Source organism: Paroedura picta, chromosome 2, assembly GCF_049243985.1.
Source record: "Paroedura picta isolate Pp20150507F chromosome 2, Ppicta_v3.0, whole genome shotgun sequence".
NCBI classification, from domain to species: Eukaryota; Metazoa; Chordata; class Lepidosauria; order Squamata; family Gekkonidae; genus Paroedura; species Paroedura picta.
In genome coordinates, this window is record NC_135370.1 from 43,330,677 (window position 1) to 43,355,322 (window position 24,646).

General features: G+C 43.8%; 1 long non-coding RNA gene across 1 annotated transcript in view; it reads right to left on the reverse strand.

The window, feature by feature from the left end:
- Positions 1 to 24,646, reverse strand: part of LOC143829324 (uncharacterized) — a 45,076-nt gene that overhangs the window by 1,019 nt on the left and 19,411 nt on the right. The window contains exons 5-6 of the long non-coding RNA XR_013228074.1: positions 19,889 to 19,955; positions 83 to 234 (exon numbers count right to left, since the gene is read on the reverse strand). This is a non-coding gene — a long non-coding RNA (uncharacterized LOC143829324). The remainder of the gene's footprint in view (positions 1 to 82; positions 235 to 19,888; positions 19,956 to 24,646) is intronic.

A 24,646-nucleotide genomic window follows, 5' to 3' on the forward strand; every position in this document is an offset into this window, starting at 1 on the left:
TGGAAGAGAAAACAAATAAAAGAGTGACAGTCTTTTACTCCCGCAAATTAGCATCTAAATGAACAGAAGAAAATAATCTCACCTTTAAGTTTTAAAGCATGTATTAACTGTACTCCATCCATCCCGGCACCAATTTGTGAGATACTTTAATTAGACTTGATTGAATTGTTCAGTAACTGAATATGTAGTATGCAATAGGAGATGAATCTGGAAGATTGTCCAGCCGAAAGGCACCTGTGTAGGAAATGAAGTAAGCAGGTATGTCAGCTGGGACTGAAGAAACTCGCATATCAGCTGTAAGAGTGAAGCAAAACCAGTACGGCAGGAAATCAGCATCTGAGATAGCGCTTAAAAGTAGCCCAAAGGGTAAGCAAGACAGACTGGAATCTTATTATTCTCACATTTATTCCCATGTACGTGAAAGCAATCAATAATAGGTCATCAGTGGAAAGTTCACAGACAGTACTCAGCCTCGATTGGATGTTTATGTAGGCACTATGATCAACTGGGATTTCAGGCTAGGAGCAGACCTGGGTACTAGAAATGCATAAAGGAATGTGGAAGAGTTTGTGTTTTCTGTCCCCAGAAAAAGGTATCTGTTCTCTTAGAGCAGGGGTAGTCAACATGTGGTCCTCCAAATGTCCATGGACTACAATTCCCATGAGCCCCTGCCAGCAAACGCTGGCAGGGGCTCATGGGAATTGTAGTCCATGGACATCTGGAGGACCACAGGTTGACTACCCCTGCCTTAGAGCTTGAAATACCTTTTAAAAATGTGTCCAGTCAGCGGCCCATAGCAACTCGAAGCCCATGCAGTAAGTGCAAAGATGTGTACGCATTAATTTTCAAAGAAAACAAGATATCAACGAGATCAGTTTAAATCACGTCTGTATTTTGGTATTGAACTGTTACTGAAAAGTGTTGGTGCCTGCTTTTTAAATTTCAGTTGTTGGCGTGGGAGATGCTTCAGAAGAACCAAAGGAAGCTTCACCTTTGTGTCTGCTTTGTGTCTGCTTCCACCACAAGAGGATTCTTAGCTTGGAACCTTGTAATAGTTTACACACCTTCTAACTTTATGTGATTAGAATCAGCCCCATGGCAGCCATTTTGTTGCGACATCCTGTAACTGTTCCCAGAGCATCCACAAGTTTACCAAGATCGGGAACATTCACCCTAAGGGCACCTGGTAAATCTTTGACTAAGAAGACATTTTAACTGGCAACCAGACACCATTCACACAGCTTCTACATTATGTTGTTGTTAGGTGTGAAGTCGTGTCCGACCCATCGCGACCCCATGGACAATGATCCTCCAGGCCTTCCTGTCCTCTACCATTCCCCGGAGTCCATTTAAGTTCACACCCACTGCTTCAGTGACTCCATCCAGCCACCTCATTCTCTGTCGTCCCCTTCTTCTTTTGCCCTCAATCGCTCCCACCATTAGGCTCTTCTCCAGGGAGTCCTTCCTTCTCATCAGGTGGCCAAAGTATTTGAGTTTCAGCATCAGGATCTCCTAAATTATAGAGATTTGTTCTACAGAGACTTGATATGGCATAAGCATCTTTTTAAGAATATGGTATTTCTTATACCATATTCTTAAGGTAAGAATAAGGTAAAGGTATCCCCTGTTCAAGCACCGAGAACAATATATATATCCCCACACACACTGGTTAAAAATAGCAGCCTCTAATCTGGCGAGCCAGGTTTGATTCCACACACTTTTACATGTAGCCAGCTGAGTGACCTGGGGCTAGTCACAGTCCTATGAGAGCTGTTCTCACAGAGCAATGCTGTCAGAGCTCTCACAGCCCCACCTACCTCACAGTGTGTCTGTTGTGGGGAGAGAAAAGAAAGCTTTAAGACTCCTTCAGGTATTGAAATGCAGGGTATAAAAACCAACTCTTCTTCTAAACTTAAGTGAACTTTATGAAATTTGACATTCTTTGCTTTGGAATAATTTGGGGAAATACTGTACTAAGTTACTTCGGTAAATCTAGGTTTGCAACCGAAAATCCTCAGAGGAGCTTTAGGCCTGCTTGATTCATGTTCCCTAGAGGACTCTGGTCATTACCAGAGTGCAGCCAGATGTAAATTCCACAGCCTTTAATTTAAAATAGTGTCTGTCTTAAAATATACAACGTGTGATGTTTGATTCAATAATGGGTCTCCTGTTACTCGAAAGGGAGGTTGAGTGCATACTGCACTGAACACCGTTCCCCCACAAGATCTGCTTCAATGAATTCAGTGAGATCCAATAACATTTCATTTGACACATTTAGTTATACTTTGGTTTGGGGCTGTTTCAGATTATAGAATTTCTGACTGAACAGAGGTCATGACCTGGCTGACACAATTGAAAGGATGTTGGAATTGCAGTCTTCCATACTCTGTAAGCGTTCACATGTCTCTAAGCACTTAACAAAATAAAAAAGGGTGAATTCGACCTGGGCTAGATGATATTTTAAGCAATATGGATCATATATGTGTATCCAATCTTGAGAGCCTTCTATCAGAAGTAAAATGAGATCTAGTCAAAGACAGATTACTTCTAGTGATACCCGCATTTTCACTCTTCTGTTGAAAGAACGAACACCTAAAATTACTTATTTTTTGTCAGAATATATGCTGTGTGTATTTATGATAGTTGTGTGAGGTCTACGTGCAGAAAAGAAAGTCTCTGGCATCTGATTGAGTTACCTCCAAGTAATGTCTTCTACGTAATAATAATATTCCTTTTTGAAGAGACGAGAAACACACAGTGGATATTTTTATAGTATCAGTAAAACCTCTCAAAGCTTTGAACACACATTCAGTGGCTATTACCTGCCTGTCACTTGCAACAATCCAAAGCAGATAGCTAATTCTGCTGGAAAATACAAATGTTATGATATATATACACACACACACTGTCCAATTGCATTGGAGGAGATGCAGGGGCTGTCAGGCATCATGCTAGTTTAAATCTCAGATCAATTGTTTAAGACTGGCTTAAGTCAAAGCTTTCAGTCTGTGATGAGTCAAAATAAAGATGAATAGAATTTATGGGTTTGCTGGCTGGATTGGAATGTTTAGTGACAGGCATTTATTTGTGGATGCAAGAGATTTTGACATTTAATTCTGTCTGAACTGACGTACAGGATCTGCATTACAGGAAGCAGAAGATTGCTTGTTAACGATATACTGATAGATATGCCCTGATTCATTCCACATGTCGCTATTAACTACAGACTGTTAGAAGGATTAGCATCCACTTGTTCAGCAGGTGGAAAATATAAGGCAAAAATAAAATATCCATCTTTGTTTCTCTTTGTTTGAACTTAAACTCTGTAAAGAAGATTTTGTATTTCCTGCTGTTAGTTGGTTGCCGACAGGACAATGCAGGAGAAAACACTTGGCTAACTGAAGATGGAAAGCCTAATCTTATGTCCTGTGCAAACTGGAACAAGTATCAGCCCAGTGAGTTGTAGCTTTTATTGTCCGTTGCCTTTTGAGGTCACTGCTTTCTTCTGTCCCTATAATTTCTAATACCATTCTGTCCGACAAGAAGCCCGATCGTCCCATTAACATTTACTACTACAATACCTGAGGAAAGTCTACCTGATAAACAACCTCTTGTGAATGACTTCCACTAGAACAACAACACTTGTTAAAGATGCCATTGTTGACATATCAACAAAAATGGACCCTCCATACCCTTATTACAACTAAAAGAATCTATTACAACACTGGAATGATAAAAGCCCACTTCCGGTGATCAGTGGATTGAGGAGCATAGAACTCTATCAACATTTGAACACATGGTAAAAAAGAAAGCAATTTCATATGGACTTTTTTTTAGATAATTCATAGTCAGAATAGTTCAGCAGTGGAATTGACTGCCTAAGGAGGTGGTCAGCTCCCCATCACTGGCTGTCTTCAAGTAGCAGCTGGACAGATTCTTATACTGGGTGCTTTAGGCGGATCCTGCATTGAGCAGGGAATTGGACTAGATGGCCCCTTCCAACTCTGTGATTCTATGAATAGAGCTACAAGGGGAGAGGACTGGTTGTTTAAGTGACTGGTGCCACCGTGGTTTCTATTATTCTATATTTGGAAACCATTTCTAGAAACTTACATTGGTATATTTTTGTCTTTGTGTATGTGGCTTTGTGTTTGTGTGTTCTTAAAAAATTCTATTTAATTCATAGAATCATAGAACCCTTAAATAATAGAGTTGGACGGGATCTTGTGGATCAACTACTCCAACCCCCTGCACTATGCAGGACACTCACATCCCAATCGCTCATCTACTGTAACCTGCCACCCCTTTGCCTACACAGAATCAGCCTCTCCGTCAGATGGCTATCTAGCCTCTGTTTAAAGATTTCCAAAGATGGAGAACCCACCACCTCCCGAGGAAGCCTGTTCCTCTGAGAAACCGCTCTAACTGTCAGGAACTTCTTCCGGATGCTTAGATGGAATTTCTTTTGAATTAATTTCATCCCATTTGTTCTGGTCTGTCCCTCTGGGGCAAGAGAGAACAATTCTGCTCCATCCTCCATAACTTGAAGATGGTTATCAGATCCCCTCTCAGTCGTCTCTTCTCTAGGCTAAACAGACCAAGCTCCCCCAACCTTTTTTCATATGTCTTGGTCTCCAAACCCCTCACTATCTTTGTTGCCCTCCTCTGGACATGTTCCAGTTTGTCAATATCTCTCTTCAATTGGGGTGCCCAAAACTGAACACAGTACACCAAGTGAGGCTGAACCAGAGCAGAGTAAAGCCGTACCATCACCTCCCGTGATCTGGAGACGATACTCCATTTAATATAGCCCAAAATCCCATTTGCCTTTTTAGCCACTGAATCACTGCTGACTCATGTTCAATGTATGGTCTACTAAGACTCCTAGATCCTTTTCGCACGTGCTACTGCCAAGACAAGTCTCCTCCATCTTATATTGGTGTGTTTGGGTTTTCCTACCTAAATGCAGAACTTTACATTTGTCCCTACTGAACTTCATTTTATTCAGTTTAGCCCACTTCTCGAGCCTATCAAGATCATCCTGTATTCTGTTGTTGTCTTCAGTTGTGTTTGCTACCCCTCCCAATTTAGTATCATCTGCAAATTTAACAGGTATCCCCTCTAATCCCTCATCCAAATCATTTATAAATATGTTGAACAACACAGGCCCCAGGACAGATCATTGGGGTACTCAACTTGTCACTCTTTTCCAAGAAGATGCTGAACCATTAACAAGTACCCTCTGGGTACGATTTTTCTACCAGTTATTGATCCACCTGACAGAATTAGGATCCATACCACATTTTACCAACTTGTGAACAAGAATATCATGTGGAACCTTATCAAAAGCTTTACTGAAATCCAGATAAACTATGTTCACGGCATTCTCCTGATCCAGCAAGGTAGTAACTTTCTCGAAAAAAAGAGATAAGGTTGGTCTGACATGACTTGTTCTTGCGAAACTCATGCTGAATCTTAGAAATCACAGCTCTCAGTTCCAGCTGCTCAAGGACCGAGTGTTTGATTATTTCATTATTTTTTTAAAGATTAAAAACCAGACATGAAAGCTTTGAATACAGCTGACAGGCAATGAGCTTCAGCTGAGGTGTGATGGCTCAAATAGTAAGGTGCTTGCCTTGCAAATATAACTTTATGAGTTTGAGTCTGGCTGTGAATCTTGAGATTTTTTTCCCCACACACAGTTTAAATTAATTTTTTTTACTTTTGAAAAGCACGCTTTAAAAATGCACCATTTTTACCTTTCCCCCCACTTTTTCAAAAGTAAAAAAATTGAAACTGCTCTGTGAGGAAAAAAGATCCACAGCTAGCCTTGAACTCGTAAAATTATGGTAACAAGGAAAGCACTTTACTATCTAAACTATCTCAGTTCTGTAAAAGCTAACTGCCTATGGATCTATTCAGAGCATTCACTGACTTTTTGCAAGCAGTTTCCCACCCACCTTTCCAAACACATGTAGCAGACTGGGAGAAGGGACAGCAGATGAAGGAAATCACAGGTTCATCTAACTCCTTCAGATATGAGTGCTTATTGCATTACTTAAAGGGCCAGGAAAAGCAGAAAAATACTTCCACAGCACAAAGGTTTAAGCAGTATCAAGTTGGAGCTGAAATGGAGGAACAAGAACAAAGGAGCTGCTCCTGCCACACAGCAGCCAATCAGCAGAAACCTCAGCACAACATCAGTGCTAGAGGTGTGGCTGCAATGAGTGAGGAGGGAAAAATCCAAATGAGAGGCAGCCCATCTGCATCCAGAAGAGAGTGCCATGGGCTCACACTTCTCTGATGAAACAGAGAAAATCTACTCTTGGATATGCCAGGAAATAAATAGTTTGACTTCAGAGTCAATTCTCAGCTGTGCACATTGCAGAAAAAAACCACCATGATCAGAGTGGAGACTGGATTCAGATGCAGTTTGTTTAACCAAACTCAACCCAGTGCGGATAAGCCCCTAGCGTGATTTCTCACCTATATCAAACTGGATCTCAGCTAGATCGGTTTCTCTTTCTGTAGATGTCTATCATTACCTCCAGCTAAGCTGTGATCTAGAAGGTAACCGTGTCAGACCTCATTTCGGCCATGAACTCACACGGTTCAGCCACTGTTTCCTGCCTCCATTCCCTACCTGCTATATAGTGATAATAACCCTGGTCTACCTTTCAGAGTTATTGTAAGATTTATGATGAAATGTTTAACATACCTTTAATACTGAAAACATGAGGAGGGAAGATATCCTGTTAGATAGAATAGCAGATTTTGATCACATAACCCCATAGTTCATCTCTGGAATCATCCATATACTCTTACTCAGGGGTAGTCAAACTGCGGCCCTCCAGATGTCCATGGACTATAATTCCCATGAGCCCCTGCCAGCAAAGGCTGGCAGGGGCTCATGGGAATTGTAGTCCATGAACATCTGGAGGGCCGCAGTTTGACTACCCCTGCTCTTACCTGCATTCGACTCCCAACTGTGCACTTGCCTATATTCAACTCCTGTACAACTATTGCTTACCTTATCTTACAACTGTTTTATGTTGCTAGTCTAACTGCAAAAACTGGCTTATATGTACTTTCACAGGTGATAGGCTTTTGGCATTTATTGGCAAGGCATTTATATGCACTTGTTTATTTGCATCTACTTGCTTAGGGTGGCAGTGTGATTATGTTTTCAGCCTGCATGGGGCATCGTATTCCTCTTCTGCGGTTTTCCCAGCCATTTCATATGAAATCTAAGGACAGCCCTGCCTGGCTTATAAAGGGGATGATTCCTCTTGTCCTTCAACAGTGGCCTCTACTGGCTGAATAAAGAAAAATTATTATCAGGCTTGAGTAGGGTAGTGAGGAAGATTTCTTTAGATGGTGCTGAATGTTCATAGAATCATAGAATCATAGAGTTGGAAGGGGCCATACAGGCCATCTAGTCCAACCCCCTGCTCTATGCAGGATCAGCCCTAACCATCCTAAAGCATCCAAGAAAAGTGTGTATCCAACCTTTGCTTGAAGACTGCCAGTGAGAAGGAATGTGCCATGGGAATTACATGGAACCTGAGACACCTGAGGCATGGGGTTGTCATGTGTGTTGTATGGGAGGTTGTGGTGGCTTGGTGGCAAATGAGGGCGTGGGTGTGGAGATATGGGTGTCAAGAACCTGTGGTTTGGAATATTCGTTGAGTGTGGTAGAGGACTGACCTTTGGGAATTGTGGCATAGTGGCTACAGATGAGCTTTCCAGAGCCATGTCCTCAGATATGTGAAGGGAAAATCAGACTGGAGACTCTTCTTAGGGGAAGATTACATGGCAACCAATTCCCCCCAGTTCTGCATCATTTCCCTTCTTGTGTGAATTAGGCCACAGACACCGAAATGCCCCTCTGCCCTAATACACATGGGGTAGTCACAGTACACAGGTGTCCACCCTGTTCCTCCTTCTCCATTTTTTCACTGTTGATAAAATGTTATGTGCCCACATGCTTCTTTCATGCTTGCTCCTTAGAACGGATTTTTGTACTCTGTTGTTTACTACCCAAAGGAGTCTCAAAGCTTGGACAGCCGGACAAAGTGGTTTACAAACACCTTTTCCATTCGTCTCCCACAATAGTCAACCTCTGAGGGATGTGGGGCTGTGAGAGGTCTGAGAGAACTGGGAATGGGCCACAGTGAACCAGCAGGCCTCAGGTGTTTCAAAGCATTTTCCAATCGTCTTCCCTTCCTCTCTCCATAGCAGACTTCCCATGAAGGAGGAAGCCTCACGTGGAAGCTGGCAACCCTAAAAGGAAGGGGCAGAAGGGGAAAGTTCCCCGCCCTCCAAAGGAATGCCCTCAGGTTCCCCTGAGTTGCCAGGAGCAGACTGGCAGCCATGTGTCCAGACTGCCTCTGGCTGGGCTAACTGGATGGAATTTTGGTGTGTCCAGGGTGTAACCTGCACGGAGCTTTTATTCCAACCCCAGATCGATTCAGTCCCTGCCCTCTACACAGAATGCGATTTCCGTTTGGATTTTGGCCGATTTAAAATTTCCTTCTGCAGTAAGAAGGATTGATCCGGTGTGACCCTACCTTTATTGTGCAATATCTCAGAGTGCTGAAAATCCTCAATATCCATTTGGGAAAGAAAGTTCCATGGTAGAGAACCTCAGTTGGAGGAGCTTGAGCAGACGCAGAGGAAGGCAGACGCAGCAGAGACACGCTCCGCAAGTAACCTTTTAGTTAAGTGCTTTTATTGTTCTTTTATTGTTTTAAACATGTTTCATTTTATCTTATTAGCTGCTGCACTCAGCTTTTAAACCAAGTAGCCTCCACAAATTGTGATAAGCTGCAGCAAATTAACAATTAGCAGCTACACCTGCTTATATCGCCTGACCTTGGACTTCCACAGCTTCTTACATAAGAACAGTTAAAACAGTAGCTGGGACAGCTGTGGGTTTGGAGTGGAGGTGTAAGGAAAGGGAAAACACCAGAGGTGAAGTAGCTTAAAATGGGGGTGCATAAACGAGCAAGAGATACCTAGTCTGAGGATCATTTTCTCCCTGCCTCTAAACAATCAAAGATGAGAGACTATTTTGTAGCAACAGGCTCCTTACTCACACAAATCCCTGCCTCCAATCAATTTGCACCTTTGGCAGATGTTCTGGTTGATTCCTCTGGAAACTCTGCTTTGGATATTGCTAGAGGAGAGGTTGTCTTAAATTTGGAGAACTCAGACCCCCCTCCAGATGATGGGAGCATGAAGGGGGTTGATGACGCGCCGGCTGACTTGCTCTTACTGACTGCTAAAACAATAGACTATATCTGCAAAGTACTATCTTCATTGCACAAGAAAGTGGACAACCTAATTGCTAGGGTCTCTGACTTAGCTGGTAAGAGCTCCAAATCAAAAGAGTCCACCCTACATAAAGAGCCTTCACCAGGTACAACTACTGCCCCACAACAGGGTGCTTTTGCTTTAAAAATCACCAATACTCCCTCACGGCTGCATGATAGAGGAAGTGAAGCTACCTACCACCTGGTTTTGCAGCCACATGAGGTCAGCTTAACTGTTTGTAGCTTTAAGGGTTACATTCCCTCTTGGAGATCCAAGCTACTTGTTAAAAGACACCTGAGAGCCCTTTTGGGTGATCAAGTGAAACATGCTGACCTAATTGCAGTGGAAACGCTACACAATCCCAATCACACACAAAGGGTTTTACTATCATTCAGCAGCCCCAAAGTACCATCCCTGCTGCTTTGTAACAAACCCCTTCTAAGTGCAAAGGGGGTCTTTCCAGCACGTGTTTTTAATAATACAACCCTTTTGCCTTTATTTCCTAATTTTAAATCTTTGAGACAGCACAAGCGTATCGAGTCTTCTGAGAAGAGGAAAGAAAGAAAAGAAAAAAACCCAACTGCCCCAACTGACCTGATCAGCTGGATAGACCTGCCTCCTGGTTTAAAGACCTCCTCAGATCTTTCATCAGATAACAACATCTTAGAGGGGAAAATTGTTGGGCTCCTTTAAAGACTTATCTCCCATGGATCAGCAACTGATCACAGACAGGCTGGAGTACTTGAGAACCAGCTTACTGAAAAGCATAGCCAGCACAACTCCCTTATCTACTCCGTCAACCCACCCATCAAATATGGATGCGCCTAACCATGACTCCAACATGACTATTATTGCCCCTCATAACAAGGATTCACCAACGGAAACAGCGCCTAAGAGAAATAAACATCTAGGACCACCAACCAATGCTCTTACGACTCAGGGGGAGGAAATCTGCCATAAAAGGGACAATATCGAGACAGCACATAGACACAATTGTCCAGGAAAAGGTAATGGCAGTGTTTTCTTTGACCCTAACAAATCTCTTGAGCAGCTAATTGAAACTGATTGACTCTTAAAGGACCCCTCTCTCCCAGCAATCAAAATCCTCTCCTGGAATGTTGCTGGTTGGAAAAGTAAGGTGAATGATCCAGATTTCATATGTTTTATCAAAGGTTTTGATGTGGTTCTATTACAGGAGACATGGTCACATTATGAAATTAGCTTAGAGGGATATGAATCCCATTCAGTATTAGCCTACAAATCCAAGTCCAAGGGGCGCTACAGAGCAGGATTAACCCTCTTATGCTCCCAACAGGCAAGCATAGAACTCACTGCTCTATCTGTTTGTAATCCCATTGCTCAGGCCTTCTTCCTAAAATTTTCCAACATAGCTTTAATAGTAATTAATGCTTATTTCCCTCCTTGTCCGGACCATCTCCACCATTTATGGGCTCTGAAAATGTCCAAGGTACCCTATGTAAGATCCCGTGGTCACAAATAACTGCTGGAAAGATCAAACATCTATTTACTGCCAGTACTTTAACAACAAGAGTCTCTTGTGGTGCAGAGTGGTAAGGCAGCCGTCTGAAAGTTTTGCCCATGAGGCTGGGAGTTCGATCCCAGCAGCCGGCTCAAGGTTGACTCAGCCTTCCATCCTTCCGAGGTCAGTAAAATGAGTACCCAGCTTGCTGGGGGGTAAACGGTAATGACTGGGGAAGGCACTGGCAAACCACCCCGTATTGAGTCTGCCATGAAAACGCTGGAGGGCGTCACCCCAAGGGTCACACATGACTCGGTGCTTGCACAGGGGATACCTTTACCTTTACCTTTACTTTAACAACATTTAACTCCATACCCAACATCAAGGATAATCCTTCTGATGTTATAAAAAATTACAGTAATATAATCACTCGCATTCATCAGCGATTTAGCCCCCAATCAAACTCACAGAAAATAACCCAAAGAAGAACCTTAAATCCCTGGTTTGATGATGAATGCTGCAAATTAAAATCTCAAATCCATGCCATTTATCGTGATTATAGGGAATCCAGGTCTAAGGTTATGCCTGCAGAATATTTCCATTTGAAAAATCAATTATATCAACTAACAAAGAAAAAGCAAAGTGATTATATTAAAAAAACAATGGGAACAACTTGTGCAGGCTACAATTACCAACAATACAAGACAATTCTGGGTCCTAGTTTCAGGAGCTTTTCATGAGAAATCTTCTTTAACAAACTTCATCCCCTCCCTTACTTGGTATGAATATTTCTCAAACCTATTCCATGAGGACAGAGTAAGCTCCTGTAGCCTCCCCGAGATCAACCTGTCAGATATCCCAGACTGGGCCCCAGTGATGCCTGATGAAGTCAGGGCTTGTATTGATCAACTAAAGCCTAGAAAAGCACCAGGACCTGATGCGATCCCTCCTGAGCTGCTCAAAACCTTCCCAGACTGGTGGGCTCCTCTCTTGGCTGCTCTCTTTACTGTAATTAACAAAACAGGCTTAATGCCTGACTCATGGACAAATGCAATCCTTCTTCCAGTATTTAAAAAGGGTGACCGCTCGCTCCCAACCAATTATAGACCCATCAGCCTTCTCTCTATTGTTGGGAAGCTATATGGCAAACTGCTATCAAATAAACTTACCTTGTGGTTGACTAAAGGAAAGATTCTAGGCCCTAAGCAGGTTGGATTCTGTCAAGGGAAATCCTCCCTTGATCATTGCACCATCCTTGCCCACCTTGTCAATAAATATAGTAAGAAAGAGGGTCCAAAGCTCTTTGCAGCTTTTCTGGACCTTAAGGGGGCCTTTGATTCTATCCCTAGAGATCTTCTCTGGGATAAGCTATTAAAGATGAAGATAGATAAAAGGCTCCTATATCTTATAAGGAAATTCTTCTACCTGTTGCCAAGTCAAACTCACCCCCCTTGGGAGTCTTACTCCTAAAATACCAATCAACAAAGGGGTAAAACAAGGATGCATTTTGGCTCCCCTCCTATTTAACCTTTTTATAAATGACCTTGCTCCGTCCCTATCCCCCAATTCTGGCCATAGCCCAAAAATTGGTTCTCTTCACATCCCACTACTTTTATACGCAGATGATGCGGTAGTGCTGTCCCATTCACAAATTGGCTTAAAACGCTTACTGGTTCAATTCCTGGACTTCTGTGAAGTAAACAAACTTGCTCTGAACTTTGAGAAGTCAAAAATTGTGGTTTTTTGAAAGCCTTGGAAGCCTCTTAAATGGAATGTAAGAGGTAACAACATTGAACAAGTTAAAAGCTTCAAATACTTGGGAATATTTTTTCACCATAATGCAAATTGGGCTACACAGAGGAAATATGCAATCACATCGGCAAAAACTAGTGCCCTGGCAATTACACGTTTCTTCTACACCAGTGGTAACCAGTACGTGCCAGCAGCCCTCAAAGTATTCAATGGGAAACTAAGTGCCCAACTGTTCTATGGCATCCCTATTTGGATCAACGCTTTTAACCAAGCAGTCAAAATTCTCCAATCTGTCTTCCTTTGTAAAATCCTTGGGACCCTGAACTGTGTCTCTTACACAGTCCTATGTCTAGAAACCAGCCAAAGACTATTGGAAACCAGAGCATGGTTGTTAACAATCAAGTTCTGGCTTTGCATTAATTTTAGATCTGACTCCAATAGTCTAATTTCCCTCATGCTATCTGAACATGAGTCATCTACTTGGTTAGGACATATTGAGGGAAAAATTAAATCTATAGGGATATCTTTAGACTCCTTGTATCTGATATCTGAAAAGACTGCATTTAATTTAATTAAACGCAGACTGTTAGACATAGAACTGCAGGAACTTAGCAGTAAAGCTAGAAATGTTTGCTCGCCATTGAGCTTGGGGATCTCACCAAGTTCTCAGCCCCTAGCTGCGTACTTCTACCATCTAATCATCCCACAACAACGTAGAGCATTCATGTTAGCTAGAACTAATGCTCTACCTTCTGCTGTTCTATATGGGAGATTTCAACAGATCCCGTATTCAGCTAGGCTGTGCCCATGTGGGCAATGTTGTATAGAATCAATTATACATGTTTTCTTCCATTGTCCATTTTATTCTTCGATCCGAGCCAAATTTCTTAACTCACTGCTGTGTGAAAGAGAACTGCATTCGGATGAACGAAAGACTCAGTTTCTTTTGACACCCCAGAACTCTGATATAATTGAACCAGTAGCAAAGTTTTTATATCTTGCCATGAGAAAATAAAAGAAATAAAGAGGCTTGGCTTCCTCCCCCCTTCTGAACTACCCTAACCACGTGCAGAAGACTTTCCTGTTTCAATGGGGGGGGGGGGAAGAATCGAGTTCAAAGCGATATGAATTCAACAGGATTGACAATGGGATAAAGAAAGTAAGTGCAGACTCTGCCCTGGTGAGGGGCCAATTGAGCCCAGGAGCACTGTAGAGCAGTGGTCCCCAACCCCCAGTCCGGGGACTGGTACTGGTCCGTAGATCAGTTGGTACCTGGCCGCAGCTCCTCCTTGTCCTCAACCCTGGATGCTGCCTCGGGGGCTGACCTGCCACTCTGCCGATGGCTCACCTTTGGTGTTCTCCAGCGGCCGCCATGGCTGGGGCTCCCCCTCGGTGTGGCAGTGCCCCCCAGCGGGCAGTGGGAAGTCAGGGGCACCAGCAGGAAAGCAAGTGGAGCAGGGGCTCAGGCGGTGGCAGCAACATTCCTCGGCAAAAGACTAACCCCCCCCCCCGGGCCTCAGTAAAATTGTCAAGCGTCAACTGGTCCCCGGTGATTAAAAGGTTGGGGACCACTGCTGTAGAGGTCAACAAGGTTTTTAGGGAATGAGCTTTTGAGAGCCAAAGCTCCTCCCTGATTAAGGAAACTTTGACTCTTGAAAATGTATACCTTCAAATTCTTGGTGCCTAAGGTGTTACTGGACTAGAATCTTACTATCAGTTTGATGTAGTGGTTAACAGAGCGGACCTCTAATCTGGCGTGCCAGGTTCAATTCTGCACTCCCCCACAGGCAGCCAGCCCGGTGACCTTGGGCTCCCCACAGCCCTGATAAAGCTGTTCTGATCGAGCAGTGATATCAGGGCTCTCTCAGCCTCACCCACCTTACAAGGTGTCTGTTGTGGGGAGAGGAAAGGGAAGGTGACTGTAAGCCCCTTTGAGCTTCCTTCGGGTAGAGAAAAGCGGCATATAAGAACCCACTCTTCTTCTTCTTCTTCTATCACCTTCTAATGTCTGTTCCATCTTCAGTATCTTTAAACAGCCCGTGGCGCCACGGGCGCCACGGACTGTATAATTCGTTAAGCCCCCTAGAGGTGGGCTTTGTCCGTGATGAGGAAGGGTCCGGGTTGGACCCTTCCTCACAACAGACAATCGGAGGGACCAATCAGCAGGCGCGAAGCGCCTGCCGATTGGTCCCTCCGATTCCCAGGCTGAAGCGCCTCGCGCAGCGTCAGACCGCCGCCCGAGGGAACCCCCAGCAGTCGCGCGAAGCGCGGCTGCTGGGGATTCCCTCCTTGCCGGTCTGACACTGCGGGAGGCGCGAAGCGCCTCGCGCGCCGTCAGACCGCCGCCCGAGGGAACCCCCAGCAGTCGCGCGAAGCGCGGCTGCTGGCGATTCCCTCCTTGCCGGTCTGACACTGCGGGAGGCGCGAAGCGCCTCGCGCGGCGTCAGACCGCCGCCCGAGGGAACCCCCAGCAGTCGCGCGAAGCGCGGCTGCTGGGGATTCCCTCTTTGCCGGTCTGACACTGCGGGAGGCGCGAAGCGCCTCGCGCAGCGTCAGACCGCTGCCCGAGGGAACCCCCAGCAGTCGCGCGAAGCGCGGCTGCTGGGGATTCCCTCCTTGCCGGTCTGACGCTGCGGGAGGCGTGAAGCGCCTCGCGCAACGTCAGACCGCCGCACAAGGCAACCCCCCTTTCAAAACCCCTTTTTATAAAGGGGCTTTGAAACTAGTTTCAACATATTTTCTTAACTGTACATCTCATTTTAGTTTTCTAACGATTACACCATTGAAATCATAAATGAGTAGAGCCCACATCTTTTGGATCTTGTTTATAGACATTTGTAATATTGTGTGTTCTAATTCCATTGCATACTTCTGGCATTGCAAAGTGACTCATGCATTTATGACATCCATGCATTTACGACATCCTGGTTTCATGGAAGTTAACACAACTTGCTGAACGTGCATTTTTCACAAAATGACTTAGAGAATATACCTGATCCAAAATGTTTTGGCTAGGGTGTTGATAAGCACCCCATGCAGTGAGCATGTTATTTCTGTATTGAGAGATTTTGATTGCCTTTTAGTATATTATTTATTTATTCAATTTGTATACCACTTCTCATTGAAGTGTGGGTTTTGAGCATTAAATCCCATAATGGTTTGGGGCCAAGATATATGAAGAACCATCTGCTTCCATATTGTTCAGCCAGTTCTGGTCATTGAATATATCTATGGGGACTGTGCTCTTTGTGCCTCCAATGAGTTAGGGGGAGGTGAGATGGGAGAGAGCTTTTTGAAGGTGGTGTGTGATGATTCTGGAATAGCTTCCCCTTACAGGCTTAGTTGGAGCTGAAATTTCTGTTTCACTTAGCATTAGTATATTGTTGACGTATTGTTCTGTTGTTGTCCTTGTTTGGATGCTCTTGAGTTTAATGTGTATTTATTTTATCTGCTAGGCATCCCTCCTTCACATCACCTTTTTCTCTAACTAAGATGAGATGCTTTGTCTGTATTCCAAAACCCCTTCTTAGAAGTAGTTTTTATACATCCTGCTTTTCACTCTCTGAAGTGGTACAGTGATAGTAAAGCAGTAGTAAAGTACTAGTAAATGATCAGTAAAGCGATAGTAAAGCTATAGTAAAACAGTAGTAAACTGCCAGTAAAGTAGTAGTGAAGTGCTAGTAAATTAATAGTAAAGCAGCAGCAAAGCAACAGTAAACTGCTAGTAAAGTAGTAGTGAAGTGCCAGCAAACTGATAGTAAAACAGTAGTGAGTAAAGCATTAGTAAAGTGATAGTAAATCACTATTAAAGTAATAATAAAGTAGTAGTAAAATGATAGTAAAGCGGTAGCAACACGCTAGTAAATTGATAGTGAGCAATAGTAAAATGATAGTGAAGCAGTAGTAAACTGCTAGTAAAGTAGTGGTAAAGTGCTAGTAAATTGATAGTAAGTGGTAGTGAAGTGATAGTAAATTATTAGTAAAGTAATAGTAAAGCAGTAGTGAAGTGATAGTGATGCAATAGTGACGTGAGTGCAAAGTTTATAAATTAATAGTAACACTAGTAAAGCTGTAGTAAAGCTTTACAGTATTAAAATACTGTATTTAATTCTGCTTTACAGTATTAAAATAATAGTGAAATAATAGTAAAGCAATAGTGAAGTAGTAGCATAGTAGTGAAGTTGTAGTCATCGTAAAATTGAATAGTAATGTGATAGTAAAGTATTTGTTAACACTTTACTATTGCTTTACTATCACTTTACTACTGATTTACTATCACTTTAATTTACTAATCATTTACTATCACTTTACTATTCAATTTCATGATGACTACAACTTCACTACTATACTACTACTTTACTATTATTTCACTATTGCTTTACTATTATAAAGCAATAGTAACGTGATGGTAAATAGTAAAGTATTAGTAAAGTAGTATTGAAGCAATGGTAAAGTATTAGTAAATTGATAGTAAAGCAGTAGTAAAGCAATAGTACAGTATTAATAAAATAATAGTAAAGCAATAGTGAAACAATATTGAAGTAGTAGTGAAGTAGTAGTGGTAGTAGTAGTCATCGTAAAATGAAGCTGTATGGGTGGGCAGCCCCAGTCAGAACTTTGGCCCTGTCAGAACTTTGGCTTTGCACCTCCCTACTGGCTGGAACTCTGGTCTGTCCTGGTGAGGGCCCAATCGGAAGGCGCTTTGCCTTCACTTGTCAGTCCGGGGCCAATCCGGGAGTTTTGATCCCAGACTCAGCCCACCCCAACCCACCTTACTGCTTTATAATTAATTAAAATGGAGGTAATGGACAATAACAGTGCAAACAGGTCCGGGGGCAGAACGCATGAATGGATTTCTGGGAGGGAGAGAGCAGGGAGTTAGGGTTGTGCGCAGTGGCATCAAATTGGCTGTTCCAGGCCGATGCAGCCAGCGCTGCGTGTGTTACATACTCCTGTGGCACTGGCTGCGTTGGCCTGGAACAGCCGATTTGGATGCCGCCGCGCACAACCCTACAGATGTTGCTGGTATTGCTTGGTCTCAACCAAATGCCTGGTGAAAGGCATTGCAGGCCCTGCGGAACTATTTCAGTTCTGTCAGGGCCCTGATCTCCTCCAGGAGCTCATTCCATTAGGTGGGGGCCAGGACAGAGAAGGCTCTGGCCCTGGTCGAGGCCAGGTGGGCTTCTTTAGGGCTAGGGACCATTAGCCAGTTAATGGTGGTGGAATGTAAAGCTCTTTGAAGGGCATAGGCAGGGAGCCCGTCCCTCAGGTACACTGGGCCCTGACCACATATGACCTTAAAAGTAATTACCAGAACCTATAGCCTGATCCAGAATTCAACTGACAACCACTGTAGTTGATGGAGAATGGGCCAAATGTGGGACATTCATGGTATTGCTGTGAGAACCCTGGCCACTGCATTTTGGAACAGCTGTAGTTTCCAGATAAAGGTTCAGGCCTGCATAGAGCGAGTTACAAAAATCCAGTTGAGAGGTGACAATGGATCATTGTGGCTATGTGTTCTGGGGCCAGGTAGGGCGCTAGTAGTTTGGCTTGGTGGAGGTGGTAGAATGCCAGCTGCACTACCTTAGTGACCTGCTTTTCCATTGTGAGGGAAGACTCCAGGATCATGCCCAGGTTCCTGGTGGAGTAAGCCATCCTGGTGGAGCACACCATCCAGGGTGGGCAGACGCTCTTCCTCACATGGATCCTTCCTACCCATCCACAGGACCTCCATCTTTGAAGGATTGAGCTTCAATTGACTCTGCTTGAGCCATCTCATCCCTGCTTCCGGGCAGCTCGCTAATGTTTCTGGGGGAGAGTCAGGGCAGCCATCCATCAGGAGGAAGAATCGCCTCTCCATGTAGGAAATCTCTGAGTACCTCTCTCCTTAGATTGCGCTGAGCAATCATTGGCCAGAAGGTCCAAATTTAAAGGAAAAGAATCCCCTAGCAGTCACCATCCTCCTGCAACAGCTTCTTCTGCCTGTGCTCTAGCTACATCTCTTTAAGGCAGGGGTAGTCAAACTGCGGCCCTCCAGATGTCCATGGACTATAATTCCCAGGGGCTCCTGGGAATTGTAGTCCATGGACATCTGGAGAGCCGCAGTTTGACTACCCCTGCTTTAAGGCAAGGGCAATTTGTACAGCTTGGTGTAATGGTTAAGAGCAGCGGCTTCTAATGCATGAGCAGGATTTGATTCCCTGCTCCTCCACATGCTGGGTGACCTTGAGCTAGTCACAGTCCTGTTAGAAACTGTTCTCACAGAGCAGTTTCTCTCAGCCTCATCTACCTCACAAGCTGTGTTATGGGGAGAGGAAGGGAAGACAATTATAAACCACTCTGAGACAGTGAAAAGCAGGGTATACAAAACAGCTCTTCTACTGGGAAGATGCCACTGGGAAACAGTGTCCCTCCCCCCACCCACCCACCCAAATGTCCCCATGGCCTCATGGTGCTTCTGTGCCCTGTCTACACTTTCCCCATCTTCCATGCTATTGGTCTACAAATTGCTTTGCTGTGATGACCTTGGAAAAATTGCAGCTATACCAAGATAGTATCCATACGGAAAGGGAAATCCTGTATCTTCCCAGTCCCACCCATATCAGCATTATTTTCCCTGTTGCAATTTCCTGTGATGGCCACCCCCAAAACATTCCTCCCTTTTCTGATTGCACATTGCAAACCTCACATGACTTACTCATTAGTAAAAATTCCAAAGGCAGAGGCTTTTCCTGGCTGTCCTGGGTTCCAGGGGGCTGGCAGAAAGGGCATTTCTGGGCCTTCCACAGCCCCCCTTCAGATGGCACACAGAGGCTGTGCCAGGAGGTGGCTTGCTCCCCTCCCAAATTAAAAGAGTCCATGAGGCCAGGGCAACTTACTGGCAGCAGGGTATGCTCTAAAGCCAGCTCCTCTTCCACCCAGCAGACTTCTGAAACTGGCTTATAAGCGTTTCCTGGCTGAGAGCTCCTTCCTGATTGGGGCTAAACTATCCTGGCTGAGGGCCATGACTTACTCATGAGTAAACATTCCCGGGTAGAGGCTTTTCCTGACTGTCTGCATGCAATTTGGACTCATTGGCAGAGGGTGATTTGAACTGATTGGTCCTCATCGGCAGAGTGCTCCCTTCCTATTGGTGGCTTACCCCAAGGGAGGGCCAATTAGGTAGGGAGTAAGTTCGCTTCATGTAAGTTCAACTTTATAATGTTTAGTGATAGAACTGTTAGTCCCAAACAATATATCACAAATATATCATTTCAAGACAGTTTTCATCTTTCCACTGAATTGGGAAAGTTTATCACCATATAAGAAGAAGTCCCCAAGGGATCAAAATCATTTTACCTGAATGTAATTTCTTTCTTCGCTGTAGAATAACCTGGAGGGTGTGTTGTAATGAGGCTGGAGAAACCTGTTGGCATGAGGGAGGTGAAAAAGTGCATTAGCTTCAAGGCTATGCCACTGTGCAAGGAAGAAGCCAAATTCCATGGCCGGAATAAGGCTGATTTTGAGGGACCACATTTTAAAGAACCTTTTAATCCCTGGATGAGAGTGGATCTTACTGAAAAATACAGTGATTTGAATATATTAGTATTCGAATTCCATTACTACTGTCGCAATAAAACTTAATATCTATATACAAAAAAACATGACCATACACCCTGACAAAATGCTGAAGGTTCTGAAGACTCCTATTGGTGGAATCTTCCCCACTCATAGCCAATTGCTGCTCTCGCTCAGGATTGCTCACACACACACACACACACATACCCTTCCCTTCAGGCCTGCTGTGAAGGAAGCCTCTAACAGCCCCTGACTGAGGCAAGCAACATGTTTCCGAGAGCATTGCAGAGGAGTCTGAGGGCATGGGTATGCTTTCCTTTTGAAGGGGGAAAGCTTTCTCCTCCTGCCTAAACATTGGCTGACAGGGAGGCCACAGAAAAGCCCCATTTCAAAATACTGTGGCCGGCCTCGCTGCTGGAGGGGAGACACAGCTAAGTCATGTGCGTTTCTGCACCACTCTCTGAACATTTGAGGCCTACCATGCAAGGTTGTTGTGCACATGAAACTTGATACAGTTGCAGGGGCTATTTTGCCTCCTGTTTCATCTGTACAACAACCCTGTGTAGTAGACCTCAAGTCTCTATAACAACCTGTGTGGGAGGATCAAATGTTTATTTCGCACAACAGCCCCGTCCACCCTTCAAAGCATCCATTATTGCCTGGAGAGCTGATCTTTATAGTCTGGATATGAAATTGGAAAATGACTCTACAACAGGGGTAGTCAAACTGCAGCCCTCCAGATGTCCATGAACTACAATTCCCATGAGCCCCCTGCCAGCATTTGCTGGCAGGGGGCTCATGGGAATTGTAGTCCATGGACATCTGGAGGGCCGCAGTTTGACTACCCCTGCTCTACAACCTCATATCTGACACAAGACAGTTATTCTTTGCATATGACAGAGCCTATTGCTTAGTTGGTATAAATTCTGCACATGGGTTTCTGTTTCAGGCGTGAAACCAAAGATTCCACCGTGGTATATTAATGGTATGTTAAAAAAAACAGTGTTTTTGTTTTTCATACTCTAGACCAGTTTGATTTTAACAGATGTTCATAAGAGCAGTCCAAAAGCATATCACTAGTCAATTTGGTAGCTACAAGTTTTACTTGGATTATCAAAGTATTTTAGAATATCACTTCAAAATAAAATTGTAGAGAAAATCTTGACACTGCAGTTACATAGAATCATAGATAACACTTTTTACCACTAGAGGGCACATCATTATCCACCACAAGCCCTATATGATTTTTTTGGAAAACGTTTAGAATTACTTTGCCAAGCAGGGATGAACAGGAAAGAGCTCTTGAAGAATGAGAGGGGAAGGGCTGATTCTGACAACCATTTTTCTCATGATGGTCACTTGAGATTTTCTTAATCTGTGTTACCGAATGGTTGCATTTTATCCCCAATGAAGTGATCATCTATATTAAGAGAACTGTAACTTTGCATTTTTTTCATGTAGCTATTCTTAAATGTGGCATATGAACTGATAAACTGATCCTGAGTCAAACTTCAGGTCCTTTATCTCTGTGCTAATCTTCTGTCTGTGCTTATCAATAACTAGCGGACAATAGGTTCTCTTGGTGGAAGACCTCAACAAGACGCTGACTTTGGGATGTGGAAGCCTCCACTACATAACCATTGCGGAATTATTGAAATGACATACATATACAGAGGTTTACAAGACATTAATTTGAAATAAGGAGAGAGCTACTGAGGAAAGTGGCTGAAAACGAGTGTAAATCTGGACCTTGTTCTAGCTCCTTGACTTTTACAATTTAAGAATAAAGATTTGGGTTACATGTTCAGACATCTACATGAGCCTTTTCAGTTTGTTTCTTCTCAAGACTGATAGGTCTTCATTTTTTGGTCATTTAAACCTAGCAGTTTGACTGGTATGCCCATCAGTTCTTAAATGTTAATGGCCAGCAGCCATTTAAGCCCTCTCATTCTCTTCTCCATCTTCCAGATGGGGGAAACAGAAAGGGAGCACTGGAATGTCTTGCAGCCAGTTCAGCCTTACAGGCTGCAAGCCATTCCAGCAATCCTTTTCATTTCACTCCATTTGGAAGGAGGAAAGGGATCCCTGAAACGACTGCTGGCCATTTAAACTTAGCAGCTTGATGAGTCCACCCATCTGCTGTTAAGATTAAATGAGGGCAGCCATTTAAATACTTCCTTTCATTTCCCCCCTTCCAATGAGAAGGAAGCAAAAGGCATTGCTTTCTCTCCACAGGAGCAGCTATAAGCTGTCCTCTGCACAGGGCCTGCTTCAAATGTGCCCCCCCAGCATACCCCAAACCATCCTGCAGGGAGAGTTCTCTCTGCAGGCTCAGCTGTTTGGTGGGCTGTGCTGCAGAGGCATTTAAATTTATATTGGTCCATTTAAATGCCTCAGAGATGAAAACATTCTGCTTTCCAAAATATTTTCTGGATTCCAGTATTGATATTTCCTGAGTCCATTATACCCAGCCCCCCCAAAATACCATGGGTGGGTGTTTGATTTTGCACATGCCAACTGATAACCAGCTTGGCAGCTTTAGGTGAGGGAACAGCCAGTAGGTGGCAGTCTGTAGCCAGCCATAGCTGGTCCACATATAGGGACATATAAGGGTTCTAGAGTATGAAGCGTTTTTAAGGCCATAATCAGCACCTTAAATAGAACTCAGAAACAAATTGGCAAGTCATGTAATTTTTTTAGCATAGGCAAGACATATTCCCATTGCCTAGCTCTGACATGGAGTCAATTTGGTATAGTGGTTAGAGCAGCCTTTTGAAACCTTTTGACCATGGAGTAACCCCTGAAATATTCTTCAGGGTTCAAGTAACCACTGAAGTAAAATCAGTTGGCTATGCCTCCCTGCCAGGCCACCAGACGTCACATTAGTGGCATCACTAATAAAATAAAATGCTTGTTAAATAAGAAGTTAGCTTCATTTTTGTGTGCACAGTACTTTGCCTGAACAAAACAAGGAAGCATTCATTTCAACTATCATGCAAAGCAACAATTCTCCTCAGGGGAAATTATCTGTGTAATTTGGAGATCACTTGTAACTTTGAGAGATCTCCAGGCAGAATATCTGAATCCCTTTGCTTACAACAGCCTTCCTCCAGACAGTTTATGCTGGCAGGGCTCTGAGAATAAATTCTGAGAGGGGAGAAATGGGATGAGGCAACTGGGGGGAGACAGAAGTGCAGCATATTCACCTCTTCCCTCCTGCTCCTTTTCCATTGGGTGTGAATTCAACGAGGCCACCGCAGACTAGTCAGATAATCAGAAAGGCACTCTGTCCCCCCTGACTCCTCTCTGGGTTTATTAAAATGTGTGTGTGTGTGTGTGTGATAAAAATTAACTCAAATACTTTGGCCACCTCATGAGAAGGAAGGACTCCCTGGAGAAGAGCCTAATGGTGGGAGCGATTGAGGGCAAAAGAAGAAGGGGACGACAGAGAATGAGGTGGCTGGATGGAGTCACTGAAGCAGTCGGTGCAAACTTAAATGGACTCCGGGGAACGGTAGAGGACAGGAAGGCCTGGAGGATCATTGTCCATGGGGTCACGATGGGTCGGACATGACTTCGCAACTAACAATGACATGTTACCATAATACTCAGTATAATGCTAACCAAAGAACAGTGAGTTTTCCTGCTAAACAATTTAAAAATTAGAGCATGTTTCACTTCACTGCACCCTTCTCTTAAGGTAATTGGTGGCTATCACTGTTATAAATAGTGCAGTCTTAAGTAGAATTATACTCTTATGTCAATTCAAATTAATGCCTTAGAATGGTACCATTCTTCTTAGCATTGCACTGAAACTATGCAGACTGTGATATAACAATCGGATTTCCATAAATGCCTGCATAGGACCTTTCTATGCTTTGTCAAAGTAAAGGGAACATCAGAGCATTGACAGTAAGAGAAAAGGGGGGAAATAAATAAAACAATGGCACCCCAAGGTCTACACCAAATTACAAGGTCATATTTTCCATTACACTCGGTATAACTCTGGCTTTGTTTAATGCAGTGTAGATGCATTATTTATTGCAAAGCCACTTTCAGTTTGCTTGAAAAACCTGGCAAAATGTTCTTCATAAATATGTACTATATTTTCTGAAAATGGATTATTTTCATATTGGGGAAACAAGATATCTGGCAAGAGGCCATGTAACTCTTCAAATATAAGCTATTACACAGCAGAAATATATATTATACAGCATATATATCAAGGACTATTTTTTTTAAAGGGGAGGCAGAGTGCTGCAGCAAGAAGTAAGATAAGTAAAAGGCCGGGCTGGTGTTCGCATGGTAGTAGGCTAATCCCCGCTTCTGCATGATGTCACCACTGGCCTGGTCCCCTCCCAGCCCTGGTCCGCTTTAGGGCCTCTGATGCTCCGTGGCAAGGGAATGCTGATTTTTTTTTTTTTGGCTTCCTTTTCCTGCTGCAGGTGCCATCGGTGCCCATGATTCTCCCTGACCTACAGTGTCTCAGCAGGGACAAAAAATGCCTCAGCCAGCTCCACTGCGCTTGACGGTGCAGTG